This window comes from Triticum urartu, chromosome 5, assembly GCF_003073215.2.
Source record: "Triticum urartu cultivar G1812 chromosome 5, Tu2.1, whole genome shotgun sequence".
Classification (NCBI taxonomy): Eukaryota; Viridiplantae; Streptophyta; class Magnoliopsida; order Poales; family Poaceae; genus Triticum; species Triticum urartu.
The window spans coordinates 610,533,685-610,544,114 of NC_053026.1; the positions used below are offsets into that span (position 1 = coordinate 610,533,685).

The window sequence follows — 10,430 nt, forward strand, 5'->3', positions numbered from 1 at the left end:
AACATCTTGGGAACCCCTCCTTGACACCGCAAATCACCACCGCGACGACTGCAATTGCGACGCCATGTTGACAAACCTCCGACTGTAATCCCCCTAACACGCCACAAACCACAGCAATCGGGTGAATCAAAAACTGCTGTCGCCGCCATGTCAACCGCTCAACATCCATCGAACCCCACGGCGGAATGTACCCTATAGAAAACAAAAAAGAGGGAGTGGTGGAGCAGTGTACGCCTTACCCAATGCTAGAGCCGATGAAGAACTTAGACTCCCAGCGGTCGAAGACGCTCGAATCACCAACGAAAACAAAGAAACCATGAACCACATGCGGAGCGAAGCGCGAGACGGGGTAGGAAAAGGTGGGGGAGTGGCATTAGTGGAGCGAGGAAGGGGGGATATAGGGAACGTTCACTCCACCAATAGTTAGCACGAACAATTTCTACGCCTCACATGACGATCGTGACGCCAAGATCCATGCGATGCATCCGAGGGCACAGAGCGCGTTCACACAACATCGGTATAGAACCGACGCAAGTTGAGCACGTTTTGCCTAGCTAGCAGCGCCCAGTTACTTGGGACAAACAACCTGGGACGTTTTTACTTGACAATATACATCCACACCGACAAGATTTAAAACCAGTAGGATTAATTTAGGAGACGAAACAAATCCGAACAGATAGCACCGCAGCAACATCTAGTGCGCAAAGCACGACTGTCGGTGTCCCTAAGCAAAATGAACAAGGGCAGACTGCATTTTATTTTCTAGTGAAGCCATACACCACCCAGAACAATCGAACATTCGCTTCCCTTTGGTATTATCGTAAGTAAACACTACTGATCTCATACAGCTTGAGAAAGGAATCAGGAAGTTCCTGGCATGCCTAGAATTTTCATAGCAAGGATGGATGCATTTCAAAGCTTGAATCACATGCTATCACATTATGTAACCACAAAGAAGGTAATGTAAACTGCGTGCAATGCAAACAATACAAAGAAGGTAATTGCAGCTCCCTCCACATTTTCACATCCGGGCTTGGGACCGGCAAAGGCAGTGTTACACCACAACAATACACACACCAATCATTCAGCAAAGCATACAAGACACGCAAAGCACACAACACACGCAAAGCATACAAGACACACCATCAAGCAAATGCAATATTCACACACACAGTCACAGTCACACAAAGAGTCAGCCAAAACAGAGTCATAGTCACACACAGAGTCAGCCAACACATAGAGTGACAGTCACACACAGAGCCAGCCAACACACACAGTCACAGTCACACACGCACAGTCAGTCAGTCACACACACACGACACAGTAACAACCAGTCACACACACAAGACAGAACACACACAGTCAGTCACACACACAAAACATACACAGCCAGTCAGTCACACACACACAAGACACAGTAACAGTCAGTCACACACACAAGACATAGAACACACACAGTTAGTCACACACACAAAACATACACAGCCACAGACACACACAGTCAGTCAGTCACACACACAGAGTTAGATGATTATGCCACCTAAGATGTTTTGTATGAATTCAAAAATCAGCTTCATATTAAGAACTGCATCACCTGGATCAAATGTGTCTTCCCCAATAGCGGCCATAACTTGATTGAAGAATAGAGCAACCGTCTGCAGAAAGAAGAACAAAATAGTTAGCATGGGCTGCGAATAGAGAAAGAGACTCCAAGAAATAACAAGTTACTCAAGGCAATTACATGTTCATTAGCGATTGGAGGAAGTCCACCGAGGTAAACACGCCGAGCATGCCGAGTAGCCTAAGAAAAGAGTGGTCAGACATATGCATTACAGAACAAGAAAAATCTCAAGCACAAAGAAAAAGATCAAGCATACCTACTGTGTCATGGCAGTGGCTGCATAGCAAGTGGATCGATGCAAAGAGAAGAAAGAATTAGGAAGTAATAACAAAACATTTTGAATAATAAAGAAGTGTTAAAGTTAGTACGACCGATCGATAACATCATTATTTATGCTGCATAGCAAGTGGATCAGGTGGGTTCATGCTGTCATCACCAAATAAACTGCAAATCAGAGTGAACCTGGTTGCTTTGTGATGACAGAATGGACTATACACGATTTGACTACTAGCTACACTGAATCATAAAAGGAGCACACTAGTCACCTGTCCTAGGGCGGATAAATTGAACATGTTTGGGAGCATGTTCGGAAACATCCCAGGATCAGCAGCAAGAAGTTCTGGTAGCTGACCTACAATGCATCAACAGAGGGGCAAAATGCATTTCAGCAAACCATATAAAAATAAAACAATCAAAAGAATACCTCTCCCGACATTGCTTGCCTACCTTGCAATGAGATCATTCTGGTGGTCCATAGTTGTTTACAAGGTCAATAATTTTGTCATCTTCCTGTAGAAAAATATCATCAATATAACTATAAAATGTGCAAAAGCTTTTTTTTTCTTGAGCAAAGTCAGAGTGCAATTAAAAACCTCTTGAGTCCAAGGACCTTTGATGCACTGTTAAAAAACCTTCTGCCATGGATGTAAACACTGCATCTCTGTCCTGCCCGGAAATAATTCAGCTGCGAAGGTAGATACTGACACAATATGTGAGCTCACCACACTTGCATATACAGAACAACGTCCAAAGAAGTATGGCGTTACTATATAACTAGCTAAAATGCATAATGTATTACCAACCGTGAGATAAATATTGTGTACAAAACTGGAAGGGGTTAAATTCGAGAGGGATTACCATACAAACACAGACCAAGTTGATAGGAAATCTACGGCTTCAGTTCAAACACCAGAAGCACACCATCAGAACAACCATATAACAAAACAAATTAGCCATCATGAAAACCTCCATCCACCCTTGGATTCTACACATTCTAAGCACAATCATCATACTTGATGCAGGAAAATATAGAGCAATGCATTGAAGAATGTCCAAAGGGCAATGGTACTACCAACTACAAGGTATGTAGGTCAAAAAATGACATGCCCATGACCTTATTATACAGAAATATCCATGCATTATGATGTGCCAATAGGTAATTATGGAGCGCTTGCACAATGACACAGTCACAATCAACACACAAACACACACACAATCAGTCATAAAATGACACACAGTCATAGTCAACACACAAACACACACAATCAGTCATAAAATGACACACAGTCACAGTCAACACACAAACACACACATACAGTCAGTCATAAAATGACACACAGTCACAGTCAACACGCAGACACACACACAGACACAATGGAGCGCTTGCACACAAGAAACAGACAAAGAAACACATACACATACAGTCAGTCACACACACAAACAGTCAGTCACACAAACAGAGTCATGGTCACACACACAGTCAGACATAATGGAGTGCTTGCACACAAGAATCAGACAAAGATACGATGAAACTAATCGAAGACATGAGAAAAAGTAAACTGTTTGTTCAAGCTTCCCGTTCAAAAGCTTCAACTCTGCATTATTTTAGTTTATATAGCTTCAATTCCAAATCTCTCTCTGCATTACCCAACTACAAGCCAGGAGGTCACTACTGTTATATAAACAAAGACGAGTGTAAGAGAGACAGAGCAAATTAGGAGGTACCTTTTCTTTATCACCAAATTTCAAATTCTGCATGTACCACTATTGTATTTTGTGTCACAAGATGAACCTAAAGAGCCCACTAGGAAAATAATAAAATCAACAAATCAAATGAATCATGGAGAACATCATGTAGAATAGTAGTAGTCCGACAAATCCAAAGAAATTCAAGTATATATGTAGATAATCAGAGCTCATGTACATGCAAACCTTTCCCTCCCATAAGGTTATAAATTTGCTAGCTGAAGATCAAATTTGATTACCTTGGTTGGTAAAATAGAAAGCGAAAAGAACCCTGAGCAGTCCTTGGCATACCAGTTTTATGACTGTAGAGGTGAGCTAAAATTAGAATAATGAGCTGTTCAGATCAAGATGGCCCTCAGAATCAGCTGTCTTCTATTTATGCTTGAAGTCATCATGACCAATTAGTCTTGGAATTGCCAAAATATTTCTGGTGCCATAGACATCTAACTTCTTTCTCAAAGAAATATTCCAATAGAATTATCTGTCCTGGAAAGACATACTATCAACATGAATACTTGTGAAGTGAACAAGGAAAACATGGCTAAATAAGCATTTTGAGACTACAGACATCAACATCGCAAAATGTAAAAAACATATTCCAATGATTCTTTGTAGAATTCTCAGTCCTGGAAAGAGTACCATACTATCAGCATGAATACATAATCTTGTGAAGTGAACAAGGAAAACATGACTAAATAAATGTTTTGGGACTATGGACATCAGCATCACAAAATGTAAAAAACATAAATATACCTCGCTGCAAGCAAACCCAACCCACCAGTGTCCGTAGCAACACAAGGAAGAGCAAATGTGACATGTCTATGTCCTACCTGAAATACTTAGAAAAGCTTATTCCAGTGACTGGACATCAGTAATACAAAAAAAAGAATATGATATCCACATAAGACATAACGAAACATATCACAAAAAAAATGTATTGCCAAACACCACGGTAAACATGATTATTATGATACAAAAAATAAGGAACAAAAAGGGAAAATGGTGCTATGATGAGTGAGTGAGATAAATAAGATAGGCATGGAATGCATTGGATGCCAAATCGGCCACGCAAAGGAGTGGAAGCCAAGCAAGTGAGTGTTACAAGAGTCAAACATTTCTGCTCAGCCTATCATCATCTATCAGCAGGAGAGAAGCCTGACCAGTGCACGTCTCTCGATCCCTGCCTGCTCGAAACGGCCTACATGGTTTGCATCCCTGAACACATCCCCATATATGAGGAGACATCATTGGAACACAAGCAAAGCATGAAGAAGAAACCAATTGGACAGACCATATAAGCAGTAACACAATCATAATCACCCATCTAAGCAGTCAAACACACAGTCACACACAAACAATGGAGCGCCTTGCACATATGAAATGGACAAAGAAACATACATAGATAGGGGCACATCACACACACAGTCAGACACACACAATGGAGCGCTTGCACACAAGAAACACACAAAGAAACGGACAGTGTCATATAAACTCAAGGCAAATCTATAAGAGATGTGGTTAATAACTTGAATAAAACACATCATAGCTAGTATATACTAACACATAAGTGATCATAACCTCAAAAGGGAATAAAGAACCGTAGAAATGTATTGTCGAACACCATGGTAAATGATTATGATAAGAAAAATTGACGGCATCAATGTTCATACACACACAAAATAAATACCACTTACGAACAAAACCTACTTGCATTGAACATAGATTAAATAAAAAAATTAGCAGATTTACACTATATTAGGTCACAACCAGGTTATAAACAAACATAGCATAAAATCTATATGCAATCCAAATCCTAATCACGCACAGGCTTCCGAAGTGCATGGCATGGCATACATAGCGACTAATACAGAAGTCAGCATTCTCGATATTTTAACCAGTGAGTACAAAATTTGCTCCAAGTTGATGCCATAAAATTTAACAGGACAAGCAAAAGGGGCGTGGCAAAAGTGAGCAGCATTGATAAAAAATATGTGATGAACGTGCTTTCACAAATAAATAAATTCCGCTCACAATAGAATTATATGCCCAGGTGTCAATGAAATAATTCTGGAGTTATGCTATGCAATCTAGAACGAAGTGTAGGGGGGACTAACTAGCAGCACCTCATCTAGTACTCGTATGAAAATGGAAATAACAATGGGAGGAAACCTTGTCCAACAGTAGCAGCAGCAGGTGTTCAATTAGTCAGGCACTCTGCTCTACCTGCCTGCAAGAAATGGCACCCACGGCCTACATGATTTGCACCCCTGAACACACATCATCATCTATGGGAACACAAGCAAAGCATGATAGAAAGTACAGTAATAACCAGTTGAAAAGAACAGAAACAAGCAGTAACACCCATCAGAACAACCGTAACTAATCACCCCTGCATCAAGGATGAGAGCACACACGCCTGCAGAAAGTGAAACAAGCTAGCACGACGGTGGGCGAACCAAGCTAGTACAATCAGAATCGACAAAGGAACCAGAGTATCAAAGGGCATGTCTCTGACGGACGAACACGAACACGTACAAGCTAGTCGTTGAGATCTGAAAACAACCGACGAGGTGACGGAGCCTAGGAACCCAGTTGAACTAGCACGACAAACCTCTCTGTCTCCCCATTTCCGGCCGTAACCCAATTTCAAAACCAAGACCCGACCGTTCCTGTAACACTCGCGCTGACACCGAACACGAAACGCAAGCGCACGCAGAAATTTCTCAATCGCAAACCAGACGTAGACCCTCGACGAGACGAACCAAGAACACGCGAGCGCATCGGGGCGACGGCGAGAGGGAGGAAAAACGGACGATGGCGAGGACGAGCAGAACCAAATCAGAAGAAGCGACTCTGAACTGATGAACGGCGGCGACGAGCAAAATCAACTCGGAAGCGATTCTAAACCGACGAATCGAGCACGAGCAGAACCAAATCAGACGCGACTCTACACGAACGAACGGCGGAGAGAACGAGCAAAATCAAATCAGGCGGGACTCTCTATCTAAACCGGCGACGACGAGGACGAGCAAAACCAAATCCAGACGCGGTTCTAAACGGACGAATCGACCGAGCGAGGACGGGCAAGATGAAATGCGACTTGAGGAGGACAGAGGCACGACCCGAATGAAGAGAGGAGGAGGAGGAGGATGAGGAGCAAACCGGGCAGAGCGCGGCGAGGAGGGGAACGACACGGCGCGGACGAAGAGTGGAGGAGCAACAGACCTGCCAGAGCGCGGCGAGGAGGAGAAAGGCTCGGCCCGGACGAAGAGTGGAGGAGGCGCGGACCGGCCAGAGCGCGGCGAGGAGGCGAGAGGCGCGGCCCGGGAGAAGAGATGAGGAGGAGCGGACCGGGCAGAGCGCGGCGAGGACGCGAGAGGCGCGGCCCGGACGAAGAGGGGAGGAGGAGGAGCGGGCTGGCCAAAGGGCGCGGCTTTATAGCCGGGGCAGAGGCGGTGGCGCCAGCCGGGGCAGAGGCGGTGCCGGACACGGCTTCGGCGAGCAGGCGTGGCGTGGTGGCGGAAGTAAAGAAGGAAAGTGGAGCGTGGAGGGCGTGGGTTCAGGCCGGATCCGGATCGGGTGGGCAGCCGAAGGTGGCGGCGGTGCTTCCCGTTGGGGATTTGGGGGAGGACAGAGGAATTTCCTTTTTCTAGGGTGGACATGGGGATTTCTATAGTAGCGATCGTGCCGTGCCGTATTTTTTTAGAAGAGTCCCTGCCGTGTCTTAGAAATTTATTTTAGTATGCTATATATTGGCATAGGAGTACTTATACTTACCATGTTAGGGCGTCTCAAATGATGATCCATAAAACGGACATGGTACTCGTCCTTGGACACCAACATTTATATGGGAGTCAGCTATTAGCCAACCAGGCATGTGTGCATTTCAAACCGTATTTAAGCGAACCGGACTAAATGCGTGCAAATTGGACGATTTTAATGTTAATCGCATGAAAATCTTTACATTTCTGACATATTTCGTTAAATAAAAGCTACTGGACTTAAACCTAGTATAAATCTAAAGTGGCGCACGCCCTCCGAGTCCTTATTCTTCTCATCCGTGCCCATGTCGAGCGGCTGTGTCCGGACTGTCTGGCAACCAATTGAACCATGCGGAGTGAAGGTGTGGTCACTAGCAAGTAAGAGTAGGACATGGGACATGGATCGCCTCACGGGATTCGAGGCCTTGCCGCCTCCCACGCCCCACTCCTCCTTGTCAGAGTTTGTAGCCTGCCCGTCACCGATGCACACGTGAGGTCAATGATGAACGTGGACAGACCGGCCTCGTCGTGGAATCAACGCCCTCAAAGCATCATTGGCAGCACGAAAGATGTGCAGTTGCCAGCATCCTCGTCCACGACCGGCTATGCCGCCTCCGTGTCTGACAGCGTCGTGATCACGTTGCAGGCAGTGCGAGCGTGTGCGGCCTCGTACAACACCCATTGCTCGGTGATAAAGTTGGGGTTCTCCGCGCCCTTTGCCGTCTCAGCCTACTCGCTCGCGAGCTCGCCTTAGATTTGCCCTTTTGGCAGTTGGTGCTGCTTGAGGAGGGAAAAGTTGTACCTATTCCTCATGCGCCTGCCAGAACACCGACATCGACTGCGGCGCTGGCTGTTGCTCTGCTATGGTGTCCTTGAAGTGTGCATGTACATGATCCATGGTCAAAAGCTGGCATGGAATGACGCGGACAGGGGCGCCGACTAGTCGTCGGAGGTCATCTCCATCGTCGGGTCGTCGCCGGAGAACTCCGAGGAGCTGGCTGATAGGTCGACATTCATCTGCCTCGCACGGCGACCTTGCCAGCCGGCCGGAAGGGTGGCCAGCTCGTGCTTATGCTCTATCGAGGGGCTCTTCCACAATGCACCAAAGCTCCCCATCATGACGGAGGTGGTCCACGAAGGAGGATGTGAAGCGAACATGGTGTGGTGTGTTTGTGCCGAGTGTGACCTTGCGTAAATAGGGGATGCCAGCCAGGCGTGTCCTTCTGCCCGACCCGTTTGTTTGCTTACTTATCCCCTACCCACCCACCCCTTTCTTCATTAGATTTTCTTCTCATTGTTTGGCTTTTGCTTCGCGGCTTGACACTATTTGTCCGTTGCCTCGCTCTGCTGGAGGTTCTTTTCGTGCTTCGCTGATGCCGCGCGTCTCACTTCTTGCTTCGTTGGAGGTTCTGTTCAAACTCTAGTGTCACTGCTTGTTCATCGCTTCGCTTCGCTGGAGCTTCTCTTCATGCTTCTCCCTTTGTTGTTTAACACCCCGTGTGGGCTTCGTTCTTGCTGGTGTGTGAACCTCGTCGGTTCTTGAGATGAGTTTCCTGTTCGCTTGTTTATTACTCTGTTCTTCCTATTTTTGCTTTGAATTGCGTTGGGAAGGAAGGGGCGGGCATCGCTCTATCTTCATTTTTACCTTCTCCTTTTAAGTTGAGCAGGGGTCATTTACCTGAAAACAAGCGGCGCATCAAGGAACGACGATCTATTTGGCTGGATTAAAATCCATGTTCCAGGGCATGTAAGCTGCCACGTCTAGAAATGAAGGATTTTTGTGGTGGCATTGTCCTTTTTCTTTTGTACATGTTGTAAAGTGTACCATAACACCCCTCTCCTACAGACCTCCCAGCTAAAAAACATTTTGAACACACATATGGCAGATTTTTACGTAAATATGATGAACGTTGAAGCAAGTACCCGAGTTTCTTTTCTGAAAGTTCACTACACAAAGTTCAGACACGTAGACGGGAAGCAATTTGAGATGACTATCCCTAGTTAGATAGATTGAATTTGTATGGACACCAAATTGTACCTCATGTCAACCATCATAGCAGAACAGGCTGTCTCAGAGACGGACTCCAGATGGTGGAGGACACGGGTGTGAATGATGCCCGTGTGTAGCAAGGTCGTCGGGGACCAGCGTGTACTTAAATGGAGACCACCGTGGAGGGGAAATGAGTAGTTTTTTTTAGAAGCGCTGCTATACACATGACAAATCTGCGGCCGATGCCCGCACGATTCGTACGTGGCAGCGCGAGCAGCAAGAGTGCATGCAGGAGCGCACTTGGGGAGGCAGTATCGTTCGGAGGTCGTGCGGGAACAATCGTCTGTGAAGCAATTTCGTTTTTTTAGGGGTAGAGGGGAAGGCCTCATGAACCTCCCGGGCCGCTCGCGCGGGCGGCTCTGGAGGCCAAACCCTAGCCCCGAGCGCCCCTTCCTGGATAATCCCTGGCCGCTGCCGCCGGCGGCCCCGGCGGTGGTGGCGGCACCCGGCCGTCAAAGGTGGCAGGGCGAAGGCTGCTTGCTCTGACGGGGCTCCTTCGCGCGGGGGAGAGCCGTCTCTAGGGCGGCGCGGTGGCTGGTGGTTCTCGGTGCGGCGGCGCACGACAGAGGGCGTGGGGAGTGGTGGAGCACGGTCGCGAGGTGGTGTGGGGTGGTGGTCTCCGTCGAGCTCTGTGGTGGAAGCCGGTGGTCGCGACGCGGACCTTGGCGGCTGTGGATCTCGGCCAGAGGTGGCCGGGAGCGGCGGCCGGGATCTGCTGTGGTGGCCGGGGCGCGCGGTGAGCGGCGGCTCTCGCCGGCATGGCTTGATGAAGGCGGCCCCTTTTTGGCGAGATGGTGGCGGCGTGGCCGGAATCGGTGCCGAATCTGAGCTGGAGGCTGTGTAAGTGCATCTAGTGCCACCCCTAGTTGGTTTTGGAGTATTGACGACAAACCTAGTTGAGGGACTAATGTGTTTGTGAGAATTGCAGGATAACACAGGTAGAAGTCCCTCATTGATTCGGTTTTCCTACCAG

General features: G+C 46.9%; 1 long non-coding RNA gene across 5 annotated transcripts; it reads right to left on the minus strand.

Moving 5' to 3' along the window:
• Window positions 1–1,416: 1,416 nt before the first annotated feature.
• On the minus strand, window positions 1,417–7,222 carry LOC125511212. Of its 5 annotated transcripts, none has more exons than XR_007284931.1 (9): window positions 4,400–7,222; window positions 3,938–4,127; window positions 3,626–3,704; window positions 2,494–2,585; window positions 2,348–2,410; window positions 2,167–2,252; window positions 1,878–1,897; window positions 1,742–1,801; window positions 1,417–1,655 (listed from the first exon to the last, which is right to left on the minus strand). It is a non-coding gene; the product is annotated as an uncharacterized LOC125511212 (long non-coding RNA). The 5 variants fall into 5 exon arrangements; XR_007284929.1 differs by having other exon boundaries at window positions 1,418–1,655; window positions 3,938–4,132; XR_007284930.1 differs by lacking the exon at window positions 3,626–3,704 and having other exon boundaries at window positions 1,422–1,655; window positions 3,938–4,132; window positions 4,400–7,217.
• Between the last annotated feature and the right edge of the window lie 3,208 nt (window positions 7,223–10,430).